Source organism: Cyanistes caeruleus, chromosome Z, assembly GCF_971803275.1.
Source record: "Cyanistes caeruleus chromosome Z, bCyaCae1.hap1.1, whole genome shotgun sequence".
NCBI lineage: Eukaryota > Metazoa > Chordata > Aves > Passeriformes > Paridae > Cyanistes > Cyanistes caeruleus.
This window is the reverse complement of record NC_141732.1, coordinates 18,409,878-18,431,136: the sequence shown is the minus strand read 5'-3', so window position 1 is coordinate 18,431,136 and position 21,259 is coordinate 18,409,878. Positions and strand designations below refer to the sequence as shown.

Sequence of the window (21,259 nt, the reverse complement as noted above, 5' to 3'; positions counted from 1 at the left end):
TCCAGTTCTCATGTTTGCCATCAGTGTGCAACTTACATGAAAAATCTAGTGATACAAAGCTTAACCTTGCTTGCTTCTCTTACCATGAAGAGTATGTCTTGTATATCTCTTTTTCCTATCTATCTGGCTTATAAATATTGAAGTCTATGGGTGGACATAGATGTTAAGTGAATGTTAACGTCTATCTTAACTATCTTATCCTTGACAGTTCTGATTCCAGTTACCACATAAAGATGTTTAGATGCTTCTGAATTCCTGTTACCACATAAAGAATCACCAAACCATGACAAGGGCAGATTTCCTTCACCACAGTTTCATACGGGGAAAATACAGGAAAAAGGTGGGAGGAGAAATTTCCTGAATGTTGCATGTGAGACCATGATTTGAATGCTTTATGATGTTGAAGAAAATGGCTCTTCATCTTCGGTAAAAGCATTTGCTTTTCCAGAGTAGTTGAATACTCAGATTTTTAAACTAACCTCAGTAGGAAGCTGAAACAATCCAGGCCCTTTCAAAGTCAATACCATAAGGGTACAATACCCTCTAGAGGAATGGAAAGCAACATGCATAACTACAGTATTCTTGTGTATTTCATGTCTAGCACCAGTTTTGGTCTGAATACTTTTTTTTTTTTTAAAATTTTATTTCTGAACTAAAGTAACAACTAATAATGATCCAAATACATTATATTGCACTAAGTACCTTACCCTTGCCTCCTTTTCTACTTCATTTGCTGAAAATGGCAGAGATTCTTTTGCACTGGAAATACCATTGGTGATTTTCTAAACTACTCATGCCTCCTTCTTTATTCTCCTAGCATTTAGTTCATTCCTTTTTGATGGGCTTAACTCTTTTGCTGCTACTCAAAGCCTCTGTATAATCAGCTTGGACTTCTAAGATGAATATCCTCCTCTCCCGTGGAAAAAAATAACCAACACTTTCAGAATTGTAGCTTTTTACCTCCAAACTCCATTACCTTTTCCACTGATGTTTTTCTTCACCTCAAGAGTGATTTCTCTTGAGACATGCAAAACTGCACAGTCACAGCCAACATAAAGCCAGAAGCACGCCTTTTTCACAAAAACACTGATTTTTTTCAATCTTTTCCGTCTTTCTATATGGCCTATTTTTCCTGCCTTGTAATTCTTGCACTTCACGTTTTTCTACACAGCTGTGTCTGAATTCTTCTTGTCCAGCAAGTGTAAGAGAGAAGATTTTCCTACAGATCTGTACTCCTGCACAGATACTAACAGGAATTTCGTTGAGGTTATAAGTCCTTGACGGTTTTCTGCAATACCATTAACTTGTGCTCGACACAAGGTCCCTGGTAGCAGCAGACTTACCTGTCTAAGGATTACCTCCTCAAGGATGATTTTGAAGTTACAGCACTTATAAAACAGCTGTGAAAATACATAGATAGCTCAAACATGGCACTCTGGAGATACAGCTCTTCTGCATCTCTTCTATACCTCCCTCCGCAGGCTTATTATTTCTGCAGACATAGATTAGTATAGTGTCTGAATGAATTTATTGTTTAGTTTATACAAATAAAATAAAGTCTAATGTTCTCTAATATTGAGTTGGCTAAGGAAGAATTTTACTAGCTATATCCCTGCGATATCTATCAATACCTTTAACATGAAATGGAGAAAAAGGGTTATGTGAATCCCCATATGATCAGACTAGGCTGGACATTTAAAGAGCAGAATAGACAAAGTCCAAAGATGTGTGAGGCAGAACACTAATAATAATATTATTTGTCTAGGGTTGAATATGTCTTAAATGAAGAATGTTATGCTAACATAACAGCAGTTACCCACCTTATTTTTTAAAAAAAGGAGAAAGGAGTTCCTTGAAAGACCAATTCAGATTCACAACCAATTTATTTTTCAAAGGAAAAAAAAATCACATTTTGTACCTTTATGTTATTTGTCAAAGCTATTTAATCTAAATTGCTAAATGTTGGGGTGTACCAGGAGAACATTTATTCAATTGGTGACTCTTAGTACCATTGGCACTCTAAAATAGGTGCTTGTAGTTTAATTATTATGATAAACAGCAGCAAAGGAAGTATGGTAAGCAATGTTTAGGAGAGAAAAGAATTACTCTCAGGGTGATAGGGTACATGCTAACCAGTGTTTTTTGGCTTGGGATGCTTTGTCCAATTTGTGATTACATTGATGTTGTATATTTGATTATGGCTTGAACTATTCTCAAGATTTCTTGGCATGTCAAAGCAATGGAGACACCAGCAACTTCCTCAGAAGTGAAAAAACGGTGTCTTCTGTAATTAATAATGCATGAAAATACTGATTTTGGTACTTGCTTCTAAATCCTGACTCATGAAAAATGGCAACAATGAATGAAAAATTTTAGTTTGTACAGTTTCTTAAAATTCAGTAGAATTGAAAGTGTAAGAAAAACATCATTCAGCCTTCTTCTCAAACACAAATTAGTATTTTTTAGAAATGAATCCTGAAATCTCAAGACTGTTGTGAAAGCCTAACCAGTTTTGGGCAAGATTTCATTGCTGAAGCCTGCATGGTTTCAGCAAAAGTAAATGGCTGTCAGTAATAACGTACTGAAGATGTCTTTCTGGATCAGCTGAGGTGCAATTAATGTTAGTTTCATTTTCCTTCCTTCTCTTTTCAAGAGAAGTAGGGACAACAGCCTGAATCCTCAGTCTTCCTGCCACTGCCCCCACCATACTGTCAGAGGTGTGCTGGAAAATATTTGGCTCATTTTTACTGGTAGTTACAACAACAAAATAAAGCAGGTAATATAGGTTTTCTGCTCCACATCAGTGGCCCAGCTAGTAAATCTCTGGTAGAACAGGACCATCATTGGCTGCTTACTTGTAGCCTGACATTTTATTGTCTTTTTTCAGTGCCTAGGAATGTTTCAGGATTTCAGGATTATGATGGGTTTAATGAATCTGAACAAATATCTTCATGAAAGATAGCTGAAAATTAATGCCAGACGTGTTTGCACATACCAAAGGGTGATCTTTGTTATCTCTTCCATCCCGATGTGCTGGAGGAAAGCTGGTCAAGGCAGTGATTTCAACCTGGATTTCTTACAATGGCAGGTGTGAAATATGCTAGGATTCCTGATGGGATGAGCTTCCTCTTCCAACAGAGAAGGGCCATGGTGACCATTGGGAAATGAAAGGAAAGAAAATTTCTAACTATTTTGATCTGTCTCATGGGTGTATTCAGTAAAGTTTAAATTCAAAATATACTCTCTTTATTGTTCCTGTGTTGCAGATGTCTGTAAGTTCATTCATTTTAGTTCAAAATAGAAGTCACTGTTTCCTAACAATGATTTGAATAAAATGAAAGCAGAAGCTAAATATTGATTAATATTTTATCATGTGATATTTTCCATATGATAGAGTTTTCAAGTTTTCAGCTTAAATACTTATAGGAGTTAAACTTGTTCCCTAAGTTTCAGCTCATTGCAAAGAGCAAGTAAATGCTGAAAATCAGGACTTGCAATGGCTAACCCAAACTACTTACACCTCTATAATGTCCTATACTGGCTATGCAACTGTAGAAATAGACTTAAAGAAGTAATCTGTCCTTTTAGCTAATAACATCAAAATGAGACCTTTTTCTTCACTTTGCCTGGACCTCTAACCTTTAAAGGTGAGTTAGACAGCTGCACAAAACCTGATCTCATTTTCTACCCCTGGCAAGATTTTTTCAAGTTCATCTTCTTTTTTTCCCCCTTCTCTCACAATCTGATGAAAAATGAAATGTCATGAAAACAGGCTCTGAGGCTAAAAACCCTCTGTCTGTCTCTGTGACAGATGTCAGTTTGAAAGGTTTCAGGTCACCTGTCAGAACTATGTCAGTATGATCCATACAAACATCTACTCAACCTCTAACACTAACATTGAGTTCTGCTTTTTAAGATACCCCTTGAAAAAGAATCAAATGATTTCAAGTCACTGCCTTTTCCCCTTTCTTTTAACTCTGATTAATGAGCCAAACTCTCAGGCAAGGAAAAAAAAAAAAAAAAAAAAAAAAGAAAAAATGGGTGGGGGGAAAGGGAAAAAAGAGTCTTTAAAAAAGGACAGTTTGACCTTTTTGTGCCCCTGGCAGTGAACCAATCAGCATTCTCATAATCCAAACACAGACGCCTGGAGCTAAACAAATCCTATACTTGTGAACAAGAATTCAGTTTGCTGTCAAAATATAATGACGAGCAGCAAAGTGCTGGTCTTAAGAAAAATATCCTGAAATAAATAAAAGTGATTTTCATAAATAAAGGAAGTAACATGAGTAATGTCATACATCACCAATAGCATCATTTGGGAACAAATATATTGATATATTTATTTATATGTATTCTACCTGTAGACATTTAAACCACAGTACCTCATCTCTACATGAGACATAGTCCCATAATATTTTATGACACCAAAACCACTGCTCATCTAATGCTGCAGTTCAGTACTTTGTAATGATTAATTAACAGGCTTGCATGTTGTTTTGTTCCTTGCTTAGTTTCATAGCGTCTGCATTATTTCTCATAGGCATGATCTGCCCTTTTAAAGTTTAAGCTTCTGTTTTGTTAAAAAAATACTGCAGTATTAAAGAGAAGATCCCAGCTGCATGGCAGTTTTCATCAGCCTGTTGTTTTAATAGTCAATGAAATAGATATGATTAGAGCTTTCTGCCAATTTCTATTTTCAAGTGTCCCACATAGATCCTATCAAGTAGGCTGTTGATGTTGATGGGCATATTTTTGGATGTTTCTTAAAAATCCGTAATGTCAATTTTAGGCTTCAGTATGACAGTTGGGAAAAAAGATCTGGACATCACACTGATACACCACAGATGCACTAGATACACATTTAAATGCAAGCACAAAGTAATTCAGTACTATTTTTGTCTCCATGGCTAAATATGTGATTTAAGTCATGCATGAAACTGGTGAGAAAGAATAGGTGGTGATTTTATGCTGTGTTATTATGGAACACTCTCCTCAGATGTAGAGTCCTCTTTTTAACATTGTCCTAATAGGTATTTGTATGCTGTTGCTCCCTACATGTCCATAATCTTTCCTTTTCTGATATGTGCCTATAGGAAACAAACTTCATCAGATTTCAGTTCCTCCTTTCCTTTTTTACTTTTAAATGCTTAATGATGGTTCTATGCCACTCATCAGCAGTCAGTTTCATTAATATTAAAACTGAGTAATTTGACAAGTCAGCTTGATAGCAAATGGTTACAGCTCTTACAAAACAAGTACCAGCATCATTTTTGGCCATCCTAAAGAGACTTGGGAACAATTGGAGACAGAACCATCCACAGAAAACTATCAGTATTGTTTAGATGAAGACAGCCACAAACGTCCTGAAATACTTAACTGTATCTAATCTCTTTGGGACTCATATTTACACTGTTTTTTTACTTTAATGTGAATTTCTTTGGTTTTTATTATTTATTCTTCCTGTTGAACATTATTGTTTAAGACCATTATAGAATGGAAATAAAGAAATTTACATGTCATATTAGACTGCAAGGTGGATAGTATGATTATTTCAAAGCTCTGATGGAAATGGATAATTTCCCTGAAAACCCAACAGTTACACAGTTTTTCTGGTCACAGTGCCCACGACTCAGATTGTACCAGTTTAAATACTTGCTGTTGCAGCTCCAGGTCCACCTTGCAAATGAGGGTGAACCTCTTTAGAAAGCAATATGCCTTGTGTCTGCAGAATTGTAAACAATAATTCGAGATATTTCCTTTCCAGTCTCCTTATAACTTCAAGGTTTGCAAATAAATCTGCAAGATGTTTTTTTTCTTGTGCCAAAACCCCTATTAATGCTATGGGTTAAATACTAAGAATGTTTAACAGATGATAAACCATTTAACATAATTTCCTCGCCTGTAGTTATTTTCAGCACTTAGTTTCTGACACTTTTTTCCTCAAAATAAAACTGTAAACTAGAAGGTATGCACAGTCCTTACCACACAGTAAGGACTTTTAGAACCTATTAATTGATTACATCTGTGGAAAAGTTTTTCCTTTGCTTCCCTCTCTTAGCATTGACGTCTGTATCTGGCCAGACAGCCAGATACTGAGAGGGCATTGTTGCAGATAACAATCAGAAATGTTGAAGCAGTTATTGGTGCCACACTGCAATAGAATATTACCATTGCCACAAACAGTCTTTCCCTTGCTAGAACAGTGCTCAAATAGTGTTCAAACCCCTAGCAAGAATGTTAGGGAACAAGCAAAACAACAACAACAACAACAACAACAACAACACACAAAAAACCCAACCAAAACCCAGCCAAAACCCAACCAAAACCCAACCAACTGACCAACCAACCAAAACAGAGGGGAGGGTAAAAACAGCAATGATTGTGAAGGTAGGTTTCCCAGCTGAAATGAAGAATTCTGAGTAGCACTAAAATTAATTACTCTGTAGTAGCAGGCAGGCAGCAGATTTATGGTAAATGACAGAATGTTTGCAAATTTTCCTGACTACTGATTAGAAAATGCACCAAATACAGGCATCAGTCGAGTATGCATTATTTAAGTGGTTGGTGTATGGTGACAGTCTGGAATCATTGTGGTTCCCTCTAGGAAAATCGCACTTTCTGGGAGAAATTCTTTCACCTTTGTGTGCCCACAGCACAGATCTCTCCTCATAACAGCTTAGGATACACTGGAACTTTGTGACCTGGAAAATGTGGGACAACTGACACAAGGTGACCCCCTGAATGCTGGGGTAGGTCCAATTAATTTAAAATTTTGCTTGGCCTTGTCTCTTCCAATTTTCTAAATCCTCTGGAAAAATGATTAATGCGTACACTGCCAAAGTGAAAATATTTTTGACCCTATTAAAGTCGACCAAGGGTAAACCAAGTGTAGGCTGGCATTGTATCAAACTAGCTTTATTAAATTTGATTTGAGGTTTGTGAAGAGGAAGGGACAGACAAGGACGTTATTTTGCACAGCAACTCCCTTTTAAATGAAAATACTGTGAGGAATACAAAGTACTGGTGTACTTTGGTACAGAGATGTATTTAACCTAGCAGAATTTTACCAAAAAAATGTTTAGTTTTGAGAAAGCATAGTGTTTTCTCAGTTGGAAAGCATATTGTTGGTAAAGTTGATTTATTATATGATGAGCATTGTTTCCCTTGAAGTGGAGAGATTCAGACCTTGCCTTATTTCTTGCCTTTTCAGATTTTTATTCCCCAAATTATTCTTGTCTTGCCAACTCCAGCAGCTAGGGAAAGGGTTTGAGGATATGATGTACAGCAGATGTAGGCAACTCAGACATAGAAAGTGCTATTTTCAACACTTTTCCCACTTTCTACAGCACTCATTGTTGTTGTTTTTGTCAGTGAAGTGCTCCAAAGTTCTGCATAAACCAAAAATCACTGTACTTCTCAGCATTTATTCTGGTGCATTAATGATCGTTAAATACAGGACGCTATTCTCAGCTCCCAGGAATCTTATATGGCTGCAAAAGGAATAAAGCCCAAATGTGATTGCTCACTACAAATATTGTAGCTTAAAAAAACCCCAAAAAACAGACAAGCAAACAAAAAACTCCCACCAAAAGTAAGAGGACACTGCAATTTTTTTACTAGAGAAGAGTCATAGCTGCTCTGTTTTTCAGCCCCCTGAAACCTAACAGAGAATTTCATATGCCATCCTGTCCTTGATCCTTTTTGGCCTGTTTATGTATCCTGTTGGTAAATTTGGCTACTTTAACACAATTGCTCACAAATTTGTCAGCTCTCAGTTCACTCTTGCCTAGCTCGAGCTTGGAAACTGCAACTCCATTAATTTATTTTTTTGTGACTTTTTTTGAGGGAGGGCCTTCTAGCTCTGATGGAGGATCTCCAAACTGACCCTTGCTTACCCAGCAACTGGACTGAGATATGTGCAGCAACCACTGAGCACATTGGGCTGCAGGTTATTATGTGGTACAGATTTAAGGCTAAGATAACACATTAAACACTTCATCACAGGATTTTTCTGCTTTGTTTTTGTATTGCTTATTGTATTTATCGTATTTGTATTGTTTGTATTGTTTATTTGACAATAAATAAAAACCAAAATTCCTTTAGATACAGTGGTCCAGCTAATGCAGAGGAGAACATTCAAAGCTTTCAGAGCTTTTGAGCACCATAAGGCTCATAATTGCAAAGTATTATGTACAGACAGCACAAAACAGTTCTTCAGCTACTGAGGAAAGAGCTAAAGCAGAAACTGCACAGCCTGGACAGCCTTACTTAGAGTAAAACTACAGCTACAGTGAAAAAATAACCAAACTACTGTCCTTGAGGAGATGGTCAGAGCAATGTGCCTGTATGGCAGCCTTATTTCGGTAAAATGTGGGCTCACTGGAGGTGACCAAGAAGTTGTCAGCAGGTAAGCATTAAATGGTTTTGATGAAATAACTGATATTTTGCTTGCATTAAGCTTGATACACTAAAATGAAGAGTCAGCTGATTGTCCTTGCTGAGCTTCCTCCAAATGCAAGTTTGGCATCCTCTGAAAGCATTCCGTCACATCCAGATGTACTATAAATATGCACACACACACACACACACACACACACACATATATATATATATATATATATATTCATTGACTTTTTAATTATGGACAAATTGTTTTTGTTGACACTAGTTTCAACCTACTTACATAGTCTCAGAGAGACTTCTCTTCCTCCAGACCTGTCTGTTCTTCCAGATGTGTCAGAAAAAGATAGATAAAAAATCTGGCATTATATGCAAAGCTTGGATCTGACTATCAAACATGATTTTTTCTAAAAGTCAGAACTCTTACACAGGCCTCATGCATTTATAGCTCAGGAATCATTAATATGAGCAGATCTCTGAACGTCTACTTAGTGGCATAAATTTGAACTGGCTGGAACTAAGGACAGTGTAAGCTTGATGTGAAAGCTTAGATTTAGGCATGTAAAAGAGAAACACAATCATAGCTCATCCAAATCTAATAAATGAAATGGTTACAAGGATTGTTGAAATGAAAATGCATACATAGAAGTGCATCACTGCTATATTATTTACTATATTATTTCATAGTTTTCCTGTGAGTAGACCTGGTAACTTCTCCAGTAAGTTAGTTTTTCTGGAACATAGTGGACTGCCTACAGTATTTTTAAGAACAACATCAGATCCAAGTGTTAAAAAAAACTCCTTCATGATTCTGAGCTGATTTTAATACTGGAACTTCAAAAATGGGTTCACCAAAGGGTGAGAAGATTAACAAAGTAAGTCCAGTTTTGCTGAAGATATGCAGACAGTTTCCAAAATGACTAAACAAATCACAAGTATTTTTTCCAGGTCTATTTTACCTCCATGATTTATCTATTTATAAGACATCTATCATTTTGTATGTAACTGTGAAACATTTTGAATCAAATTCTCATTAAAATTTTCCCTTGGTAAATAGAAAGAGAAACAGAGAAATACCTGTAAAGTGGTTCAACAAAATATTTTACTTTTCTGTAATATAAACTCCTGATTAGAGGGCAATGTCTGTGGTTGAAGTCTTGCAAATACTACCCTGTAGCTACATCAAAAACATCTTTTGTTAGATTCTTTCTTTGGCTTGCTTCTAGGGCTCCCACACCTGTGGCCTTTGCCACCACCTTGCTATTTTACTTTTCCTTTCAGCCCTTTCTGGAGAAGTCAGCTCTTTTGGTGACAATTACCCATACAAACAAGAATTGTGCTTTGCTGCCAGGATGTTTGGGTGTTGTTGAACTGCATGCTTGATGATTACCTGTCCACTGTCAAAGACTGTGAGATAAATAAGTAATGGAGGGATCTAATATCCTGTAAATGGAATGCAAACAATACATGTGTAAAGAGCAGGTACATTTGAAACCTCATATATTTTCATTTGAAAGCTACTAGTATTGTTGAACATCAGAGAAGGAGACTTTGTGTTCAACTGACAAAACACCACAGGAACTGCAAACATAATAAGCCAACTGTTTTCTGGTGTAAATGGAAAATTAAGAATCAGGTTTGAGATTTGTTGTGGTACTAAAGCTACTTATCGTACAGATTAAATCCCAGTCTGCTGATAATTAGAGACTCCACATTATTATCCTTAGGGAGAAAATGTGGATATGCTCTGTCAAATAATTTTAATGCCCAATTTGTGGAAGGACTGCTTATGATTTATGTGGATCCAAGGATCAAAATTAAATACATGTTGAGTTTAGCTTAGATGTCATTGTGAAGATTTACTTCAACAAACAGGAGAGATGGTCAGGCATGAATAAGATGAATGCATCCAAAATGTGCAGCATCATGAGTTTCTTTGCTCCACATTTGTCCATAAACTTCACAAGCTGGTACTCAAGACATTTTGGTTTGAAGGCTTCTTTAATCTTCAGATTAGGTGTTTTCTGTTTTTAGTCTCTTCATGGTTCTCAATTTTCCGCGCTAGGCACTTCTGATTCTTGACTGCATATTTTTTTTTATTTAAACCAAAATCCATGAGATTCCCATTTCCCTTAGGATGAGAGAACCAGGATCCTCTTGCTTGTCAAAATAAAGGTTATCGTTATTGACGTAGCCCTGTGGTGACTGTGTTTATCAAAATACCCCTATCAGACTGGATCTGTACCATTAATAGTTCTCTGTATTCCTGCATGGAATTCTGGAAGAATTTGACCTGGCTCCACTTTGTGGTGTATTAAGTGCAGACATTAAACTGGCAGTTTTTTGAGGGCTACAGACAATAAGAGGACCAGCTGAATATCAGTTTACAGAGAAAACCGAGTAATTTTAATGAAAAAAAGTAGTAATAGCTCATTTGAGCGCCTGGCTAAATGCAGAGGCTTTAGTTGCTGGATAAGACATTAGAGATGGGTCTGTGCATGGGTAGCTAACCATATTCATTGCCTAAATGGGAATGCATTCATTGTTCATGCTGTCAGCTGCTGTGGGGTGAGGTGAGATGTACAGGAGAGATAATGAGGAGTAGATTGATAGTGCCTCTATGTTGAAAGGTCTGACAAAGACTAGTACAATCTTCAGTTCAGCTCAGCTTAGCTCTATTATTAATTTTCAATGAGGACCAGTTTTCCAAGAAAACTGTCTCTATAGGGTAGATGAGTGGAATAACGGCAGATAATTTTCTCTTTAATGACTAAAGACACTTACATTTCTATATTAAATAGAGAAGCACTACTGTAGCTAGAATGGTAGATTTCATGTTTTATCCTGTGTAGTGTTGAAAACCTTTTTAGCTAAGGATTCTGCAGAGGCAAAACGTGCACAAATTCGTGCCCAATTAGTATCATAATTCCAATATTTCCAAAATTAAGTATAAAGTTTGAAGTGATTAGTAGTTATTTCCTGTACTAGGCACAGTAGAAATTAAGCCTTTCATAACACCACAGTTCGTAAATGATTGAGAATTGCCTTTTACACAACATTTTCTCCCATGTCTTACTCTGCTATTGAAGTTGCATGCTTCAGTCAAGACAAGAATTCTCTGCATTCCAGACATCCAATTGCAATTAAAGCATCTTTATAAGTTTCATCATGGTAATGTATATGATTGGTTCTTGCTCTGTACAAGTTCCTGAAGGAGACACTATCTGGGATAGAAAGTTATTTAGGACAAGTGTCTATTCTACAGCTTAACTCTGATGGAAGCAATCTTGTTGGCGTTCTTTTCATGTCTGTATTTCTCTGTTTCTCTATTTAAGTATCATGACCCTTCTGATTTAGTATTTTGTGTATTGTGTGGGCAAGCAGGTATTCTTATCATTATTAACGTGTACATTTTTTTTGGTGTTTTCACTTCATAGCAGAATTGTGACAATTTCAGGGTCAACAGCTTTTACCCTCAGCTATTGCTTAAAATCTTTCCCTCTAAATTATTATCTACACATATTAATCACCCAAAGATAACTCAAAAGATCAGTAGAGTTTAATGTCCTAAAGCTTTGTTTTTATTTTTGAGGTACTGCACTATACCAACACACTTCTATCATGTCACATTTTGTTACACGAACTTACAGTGGGAAGAAATTTAACAGGAAGTGACATGGTTTAAGTGATGCAGTGACATGTATAATTTAAGGATTGTAATCTTATTGGAAGCAGAAACCTGCAATTAATTCAGATATTGGGAATTCAAAATGAAAGTTCTTAAAGCCAGAAGGAACTTATGATGCGCATTAGGCTCATGAACTGGTGAATTTATCAGTTTATCTAGAAGAGCAGCACAGTTAGAGTTACTAAATCTTGTACACTCCTTTGTGGAGTACCATTGTTGCTTTGATGAATCTATAAAACACTTAGAAATTATTGTTTCCTTCAGCTCCTGCCCTATCCATGAAGACAAAGCTTGATTTGAAAGCTGTTTTAAAGGGAGATGTCTTTGCTTCCTTCAGTATCCAAATTGGTGATTAAATTAATGAAGGAAATTACAGTTACTATCAGTGGTGCTACGTTGGTGAGTGTATTGGATACCAAGCAGAGATACTGTTCCATGGATATGACCACAAGTCATAATTCTTTATGAGCTATTTTGCAGATATATGAAATTACATCTTACATATACCTCTTCATAAACAATTTTAATACAGCAAAACATGCAGGCCTTAACATAGGCCTACCTATTTCCTAGATTTTTTTTTCTGTAGTAACATAAAAGTAATCTGAATACAGTATTTTGATAATTTCCAATAATTGGAAAATTTTTTTTTGGAATAAATTATTTTTGGAATAAATAAATTGGAAAATATTTCTGCTATGTTTAACTGTGGCCTACTATGAAAGCCCTAAAAAGCTCTCAAGCCAGCAGCTTGAGTCCTGCATACTAATAGTAATGAACACAGTGGTTTTATGGTTGAAGGAATTTTTATTTTTTGCCTATTCAAATGATTAAACACATGGTGGAAATACATATCTTTGCGCCTGTTTGCTTAAAAGAAAGTAAGAAAAGCTACTGGAACGCCTTTGAAACATACATAATATGAAAAATTACAAAAGAAGAGCAGCAGCAGTAGAATTCATGACACCAGTAGTTTCCACTGTAAGTTTATATTTACTAATTTTATGGATAATTCTTCACTGATTCAATGTTAGCCTTTATTTATTTGTAGTTTGTGTATTATTTTCCACTGTATTTAAATTAATCAAAAAGGGTCTATTGACAGACACCTGAATAAATAAAGCAGAGATTAGGATCTTTATTTAAATCTAACAATCATGTGTCTGTTAATGTTTAAGGTTCTGTAAAAAGTTTTGACTTTTTCTGCTAAGTGTAAACTTTTCTTTTCCTGAGACTATGAATGTTGACAGGAAAAGTAAGAAAAGTAAAGCTTGGAGTGTGCCCTGGCAATAAGAGATTACTGTGGCATCAAGTTATCACACGTATTAAGGAAGCCCAACAATTACATAATAGTCTATGTATACAAAAGGCTTAGCAAACTGATATATCTCAGGTGGACTGAATGGGTCAAGAGCAGAAATTCAGGTAATCATTGTACTGCAAGGTGGATGTACTACTGCCAAGATCCACCCTTCTGAACTGAGGCAGCCTCACATACAAAACAGCTGGAAAATGTCTTTTCCTGACACTGGAAATATATATATATATATATATATATATGTTTATATATATGTATCTATATATATCTATATTTATATCTGTAACTTTAAAAAATACTTCAGCATAGGCTGTCTGTCTGATGCTCCCCAGTTTGAAAATTATTTATTCATCCTCTCATGTCTGGGACTGTTTGATTAGGCAATCTTTTTTTTTTTTTTTTCCCTCTGGTTAGACTACTTGGATCAGCCAATAATAGGGTTTGGATTGTGAGGCTGGCCAACCTACTACAACATACTTGCTTAATTTTCTCTGAAGAGTTTGGCAGTCCTGAAAGACATGCTCAGTGTAAACGAATAACTGAGAATGTAATTAAGAGGCATGTTAAACTAAAAAAAAGGGGTAGTAACCACAGTATGCTTTCATCAATTAAAGCAGTTTCTAATATCAGCCAATTACATCAACCTCCTCTGGCCCTTATATTTCATAGGCTTTGTGTAAGTGCTCCCTTTATCTCTAATGGGATCCTTATAATGCTGACCATGTGGCTTTAGAAGAACACCAAAATGCTAATCTAATCCCCAGTGTTGCCCAAAGGCATTACATGGGCCCTGACATGGATCCAGGATTGGTGGCACCCTAATTCAAATAAAAGCAAGAATTAGGGTTGATCAGGTGTCTCGATGACAACAGTACAATGAGCAATTGGGGGAAGGTGGGGGCAGATTGGGGAGGGGGAGAGGGCAGCAGCAAACGATCAGGCACATTTCAAAAGTAATTGGTCTCCAGGGAGGGTGCGGGTTGCTTCCTAGACCACTTCTACAGAGCCCTTTGCACCTTGCCAGCTGGAGGGAAAGTGCAGCCACTTCCAGAGAATAGCAGTGGGGCTAATGGAACTGCTCACAGAAAATGAAGGGCTTCCAGCCTGAAACTGAAGAATTCGATTAAAATGGGTCTTCCTTCCAGATTTTCCTTTTTCTTCTTTTTTCTTTTTTTTTAATTTAAATTTGGTCTTATCATTATGCTGACTTCACACAAAACTAGGTTAAATGCAAAAACTTAGGATCCCTAAAATCCTAAGGGATTTAGTTTAAAATCAGAGAGATATATTTCCCTGTCTTGCTGCATATGTGGCATGAAATGAAATAAATAAGAAATGAAAGATTTTTAGAATTTTTTTGTGTGCGTGTTTTTTTTTTTCCTAAACACTGACATATCTAAAAAAACTTTTGTACTGTAGATTTTGAGGCCTTCTCCGGTTGTATGACAGCACCATCAAACCTACTTTTGCACAAAGGGCAAATATGCCAAGAGCTGGTGTTTTGTGCTGAAAGAAACTGGAAGCAACTTCCAAAAAATGACATCTTATGTGCTCACCCCACTAGAATTAATCTAAATGTTAATAAATACATTAAGTCTTTGCTGAAGTTTTAAATGGAGAAAATTAACATGGACTGGAATAAGAAACCAAATAACCCAAGAAATATTTCAGCTTGTTTTAGAACTCCCCAGTAATTCTCATTATCAGACCTACCCTGGCTTCTTGCTCTGTCAAGTCAGGTGCTGGCAGGTCTCTAACTTTAGCTTGTAACCAATATTAATTAAGATTTTCCAGTGTGGCTAAAATAGAGCATTTATTTGGTGGAATTTAATACTCTCTTTCAAGACCTGTGACTCTGTTGCTGTGCCCCAGGCACCTTGTGTGATCCAGTCTGAGCTTTTGGGCACTGGGGCAGAAAATTTACTGTCTTATTGGGAAGGTGACTCTAAGAGGACCCCAAATTTTTATTACTTTATAGCCTATATTTTTGTGGCTTTGCAAGTGACAAGAAAATGTGCAACAGGTGATTAAGTGCTGATTTTTGTTTTCAGCTGCTGGAAAGATGTAGAAAGATATTGCAGTCCATTAGAAGACAGGGCTTGCCTCGTAGACTAGATCAGCTTCTACAAAATCTTTTCTGAGTGGGTGGCAGAAATACATTTACACACTTAATTTTTGTTATTAAGCTTCTTTTTATTTCCTTTAATGATACAATTCTTAAATTATTTCACTTCAACTTTTCCACATAAGAAAACACAATGTTGTATTGTGTTAATTCACCTGGAAAACTATAGTGTAATCAATCCTGTTTTGTGGCCTGGGAACAGATCTGACTTTTACCAAAATATTTCAACTTTAGAGTCGAATTTACATAATTGTGTCCCAAAATCATCTTTGTGTCCCAAAATCATCTTTGTGTCCCATGCAATTCTGATGAAGATTTTAATAAAAAGTTGACTACTGCAATTTTTATCTCCTTTCTGAAAGAAAGCTTGTTTGCAACTGCCGTCAGGCTGTACCTTTAACCCTGATAACTGAGCAGGTTAAATCCAGACACATTGTCACCATCTTATGGGACAGGGACAATGGAGAGAGGGAGATTTTGGAAGAAAGGAACTGGTTTATGAGATCTTTCAATGGTGGCTTCTGTCCTTATGCATGTAATGGACTGCCCCTTCATGAAGGGCAGAATCTCAGGCTACAACATTGTTTGCTTCAAGCCTTTCTCAGGAGATGGCATTCAAAACAGAGGCACACTGAAGAATTAGACACCTCCTCTTGCTAAGAATTCCTCTCCCTTTGCATGGACAGTTTAAGTGGCACATTTCTGTGCACATCCTGCTGTTTAACTTGCATCCTCTGCTGAAGGCACTTGCCTGTTGTTGGAAATATATTCTTTTAATTCTGGAGAGTATAACAACTCTGATTATATTTTTAACTGCTTTATGGATCACACAGCAGACTATAACATGTGTTCTAAAAAAGACAACTAATTTTCATTTTCAATCAGCTTCTCCACAAGATTTTTCACATAGCCAACCTTCACACCACTAATTTCATTTTAGACCTGCAATCATATCACACATCCCCTTGCCTGCTGTGCTAACATGTTTTCACATGCTTATCCTTTATTTATCCTGCAAGAGAGGCAAGACTCCTAACAGCTATCACTCTTGTGTTTTGCAAAAGGTTTGAAGCAGGACACTGGCTCTACATTTAAAAAGGTAGAGAAAAAAGGGTCTGAGTGAAAAGGAGCAGAGAAGAAAACAGTTGAGAGTAAATAGAAGCTCTATCCTAAGTGCACTAGAGGTGACTTCAGCAGCACTTGGCTAATGAGGAGAGGAAGCTGGTACTAGAAATTTTCAAAAGACCCTGTGTAAATAGATTTTCAGACAGGGGAAGTTTTAGTTGATATTCAAGCAACTTCAGTTCAGTTCAGGCAAGATTCCCTTGTTAGAGTCTGTCAAAGTTTTCATTTGAGTAGTTCTGTATGAAAGTATGGAGGCAGCTTTCCACATTCCAGATGCAGTGGATGGTACTTGCCCTAGCTTGGTGACCACTTTGCTGTGCAGTAAAAATGGCTGGTGGAAGGGGAAGGGTTATGCAGTCAGGCAGCTTCACTGCACAGAGGTAAGATGCAATTGTCACCAGTTATAAGGGGAGTATGTATTCCCATTTTTTTTTTCCAAAATGGCAAAGCTGAGGCTTTTGTGTTTTATGGGAACTGATAGTGCTGTGGTGATGTCCTAAGGCATCTCCTCTCTCTTAGAAGAATTAGATTCTACATATGTCCCTGGCTTTCCATTTGTAAGAGCAGAAGAAGCAAATGGAGCACTTAGAGATCAAAGGACCAGTGTGCAGAGCAAGTGGTTTGCACACCAGTGTAGTGCTCCTGTTCCCACCGAGTGCATCATCACCAGCTTTGCACTTGCTCTTGGTCTGTCACTAACAAGCTATTATTTGCAGAGGCCATCCACGCTAATTATCCTTGTGCCAGCAGCAGTGACACCTCTGCTGATGGCCACTGCATCTGGTATGTGCCTCGCTGAAATGCCTGTCTTGTTCTTTTGCATGCAAGTGTCTCGGAGCAATTGAAAACAAAGCATAATCTTATGCTACTGAAGTAACATAAAGATATAAAACATATTATGGACGGAAAATCGAAAAAAAAAATCTACTGTTTTTTCAGGGTCATTGATATTAGCTCAGGTGAAGACCCTCTTCTGCTCCTTGTGTTGGACTGGAAAAATTTCCTATGTGTTTCCACCTTTCTCAGCTGAAACAAGTTTAAACCAGAAGGAAGTGGGAATTACAAGAATTATTTTTTCCCAAGTTTTATTGTAAATTAAAAACCAATTTTATTTGGAAAAATAAATTTCTAACTGCTTTATAAGTGCAATTTAGTCTGTACCTGCAAATTAGAGAGAAAATATTTGAAACATCTTATTTAGCTGAATTACTCTTCCCCCACATCCGTTCACACTTCTGCTTAATAGTCTTTCTGAACCTCTGTGAAATGTTTTTTAAGGTGTTTTACAGCAATTGATATTGTTCAAGGTTTTCCATGTTATATTGTTAAAGGTATAATAAAGTGGCAGGATTGGGCTAAGGGGCAGTGTTGGAAAGAACTTCAAATATGCTTATAACAGATGGCTCAAGAAAAGTCTCTGCATAACATGTTGAAAAAGTTCAGTAAGAATGAGATAATCACTTCAGAAATTCAATTGACAGCCTTGAGAGCCAAACACCAAACACCATGGATACAGAGAGGAGAGGATGGGTGAAAGCTTGACACAGCCTTTGAGAGGAAGTTAAAGTAAGTTTGTGATGTGTGGTAGAGTGAACAGAAAATCACCCAGGAATTAACTAGGTAAAAAAAACCAGCAAAGGGTTGCTGAGTTTGGGCAGCAGATACGTAAGCATCAGGATTTTGCACCCGATGGTGCTGAGTTTTTTCAGAAATACTTGGAATTAATTCCAAGCAACCAGAAGTAAACAGGAAAGCAGTGACCTTATTAGAGGAATTCAGCAACAAAATACCAGAACAAAAAGGAGATTAATGGTGATTTTCAGTGATTAATATGGAGTTCAGAAAAAAAAAAGTTGATATTCTGTTCTCAAATATATCAAGGATATGAACAGAGAATATGTGCCAAAGCAAACTTTAATGTTACCTTAAGAATCTGTACTACTATTTAGACATGGTTTAAGATTAAAAAGGGAAAAACACCCCAAAGAAACAAACAGAAGGAAGCTTCCTGGTCAAGGTGTTTTAGAGTCTGGAGTGCTTTTCAAAGAGAAACAGAAGAGTCCCATTGATTTAGGTACTGGACTTCAGTTAAAGGGCAAAGCAATAGCCAGTAAAGCATATAGGCCACCCTGCTCAGGACTTCTAATGATCTCATATTCTTTCCCAAATGTCAATGGTGTAATTCTTTGTTTCATAGCCTGAAATCCTTGGACTACTCACAACTATAATGAAGGCAACTGAAGTGAAATAGAAAGAAAGTAAAAAAATTTCACAATGGCATTGGAGGTTGGGGTGGAAATGGGGGGGTATTACCATTTTCAACTCAGCTTAATGCATTTTAAAGTCCACTTCCTTTTTTTCAGTCTAATTAATTGGTCACTTCCTGACAGATACAGATTCTATAAACATTAATTAATTGAGGATTTACTTGAGCTTCTTTCCCACTCCCTAAGTGCAAGTGTGCAACCAAGAATTTTCTGCCTTTGGAACACGCAGCTCAGGGGTTTTACATTTTGCTTTTAAAGAAAACTTTCACATTTGAAATACGTTTTTTAAAATTTAAATTCTACTTTTTTTTTTTCATTGGCTCAGTTAATGTTTGATATCAAAAACCAGGCTGAATCTTGCTTGGAATATTGAACTGTTATTTAATTATTATTTACTGTCAGTATCTATGTTTTATATTGTAGCTAAAGCATGGCAATGTCAAGACATAACATTAATTTCGCAAATTATCATTATCAGCAAATAGTTTTTAAAATTCAAAACAACAGGGAAAAAAAAGCTCACTTACCTTGGAATACCTTGAATTGAAATTTTTCTCATCTGAATTCTTAGTTACCATATTGTTCAAGACTCTAAAATATATGGTATGACAAATATGAAAATGAAAATATATGAAGTTTTTCTGAGCATTTAAAACCACTTTTATATTTCTCTGCCCCCCTCCCCATGCATATTTCCATATGCTTTGGGAGCAGAAGGAGTTTTTGAAAGCTGAAAAGTCAGATTTGGCTTTTAAAGCATATAGTTGGACTACCCCAATTTGCTGTTTGCTTATAAATTTCATTAACCATTTGTGTTGTGCTTGGCTTTGTATTTACATTCAGCACATGGAAACAGTTATGCTACTTATGTAAAATACAATAGGAAAAACTTATCCTGAAATGATCAGTTAGTCAGAGTTTCTGTACAATTTCCCTCTTGAGTAACTAATAAGAACAAAATCACATTTTGAATGATATTCTTAGAAATGTATGTTTTAATTGGTTCCTGTGCACCATTGTGTTTTCCAAGATGGCAGTACCATGAAACAATATTAGTATCTATTCAAAGCAAAGCAGATCACAGCTGGCAGGTGGATTTTATTAGAGAAGAAGTAAATTAAGCCACAAGGGATAAAACAGAGTAGGTTGAAGGCTGACTGAACCCTGAGTGTTATCCACCTTCCTATGTTAAATTTGTCTGGCTTGCAACTTTAACTAAGTTGTCTTTGAAAACACTAAATGGGGGCACTGTGTTTGTTGTGGAGGACCTTACTTCTAGAAGCCATTAATGGCACCAGATTTCATCTGGATTTCTGTTTCTGCAAGGATCCCACTTAACTGATTCACCCTTCTGTGTTGCACAGAAAATGTTTAATTTTCATTTCTATAAGTAGAACATAATTAGAAACAAACTCCTTAAAGTTTACAGGTCTACCTTGACTGTATGTGTACCTCAAATCTTTTCCCTACACTATCAGCTGGCTTAATAAAAGCATGGCTTTTTCCTAAAAGCCTTTATCCACCTTACTGTGTATGTAGGGACTGAAGTTGGGTCATTCAAATTTAGTTTAAAGCAGTACTGAGAGAAAGTGTTTTCATCTGATAAACGGTGGTATACGGGGTTTTCTAAAAAGAATAACTTATAGCCTATGAGGTGGAACTAAGCTTTGATGACACATATATTTGAGAAGGATCCAGTGTCCTTCTCTGCCAGTACTGCATTGTGATGCCCCTGGTCATGTCCTCTGTTAGTCAGAAACCAGACAAAAGAGCTGGGTCAGAAGAAAGCTTTATCTCCTGTAGCTTCTGATTAATTTGCTCACGTAGACTTCTGCATGCATCTCTCCTTCTGAGCTACAGTCCCCAGCAAGCTTAGGAAGAAACAATTAAAAATTTGGTGGTGCAATATTTAATCAAATACCAAATCTGATTTAATAAAAATGAAATGTTTTCATGAAAGTGCATGGACTTAACTGATGTTTTGCAAGGTGACATATATCCCTTCAGTAAGATCAGTTTTTTGTTTAATCTTAATAGAAAAAAAAAAAATTAAAAAAAATATGCATAGTCAGGTAAGAAACTCTTGTGATCCCTGCAACTGAGATGACAATTACTTTTAATTTGTTCTTGGCCTTGCTGGATGCAGATATCTAAGCGTAGTCTGAGATTAAAAAAATTAAAAGCTTGATTTAATTGCAGTTCCTATAGATAAACACTGAAAGCTGCTCCTGTACAGGTGAAAGAAAAAGCACAATGTTGTAGAAATGAGCATTTTTGGAACATCTTTATTGTCCTTTTTCACGTATTTTTGCACATCCAATTTATGGGATGCAATC

General features: G+C 36.4%; 1 long non-coding RNA gene across 10 annotated transcripts in view; it reads left to right on the top strand.

Annotated features, from left to right (window-relative positions):
* The window catches only part of LOC147648186 (uncharacterized), a 37,156-nt gene that overhangs the window by 9,051 nt on the left and 6,846 nt on the right, over positions 1 to 21,259 (top strand). For 4 of the 10 annotated variants that reach the window (XR_015280455.1, XR_015280453.1, XR_015280456.1 and 1 more), the window contains one exon: positions 209 to 5,524. The exons of 2 other annotated variants lie outside the window; for them this stretch is intronic. This is a non-coding gene — a long non-coding RNA (uncharacterized LOC147648186). Of the gene's footprint in view, positions 1 to 208; positions 5,525 to 21,259 lie in introns of those variants that run through there. 4 more of the 10 variants (XR_015280460.1, XR_015280459.1, XR_015280454.1 and 1 more) reach the window with 3 other exon arrangements.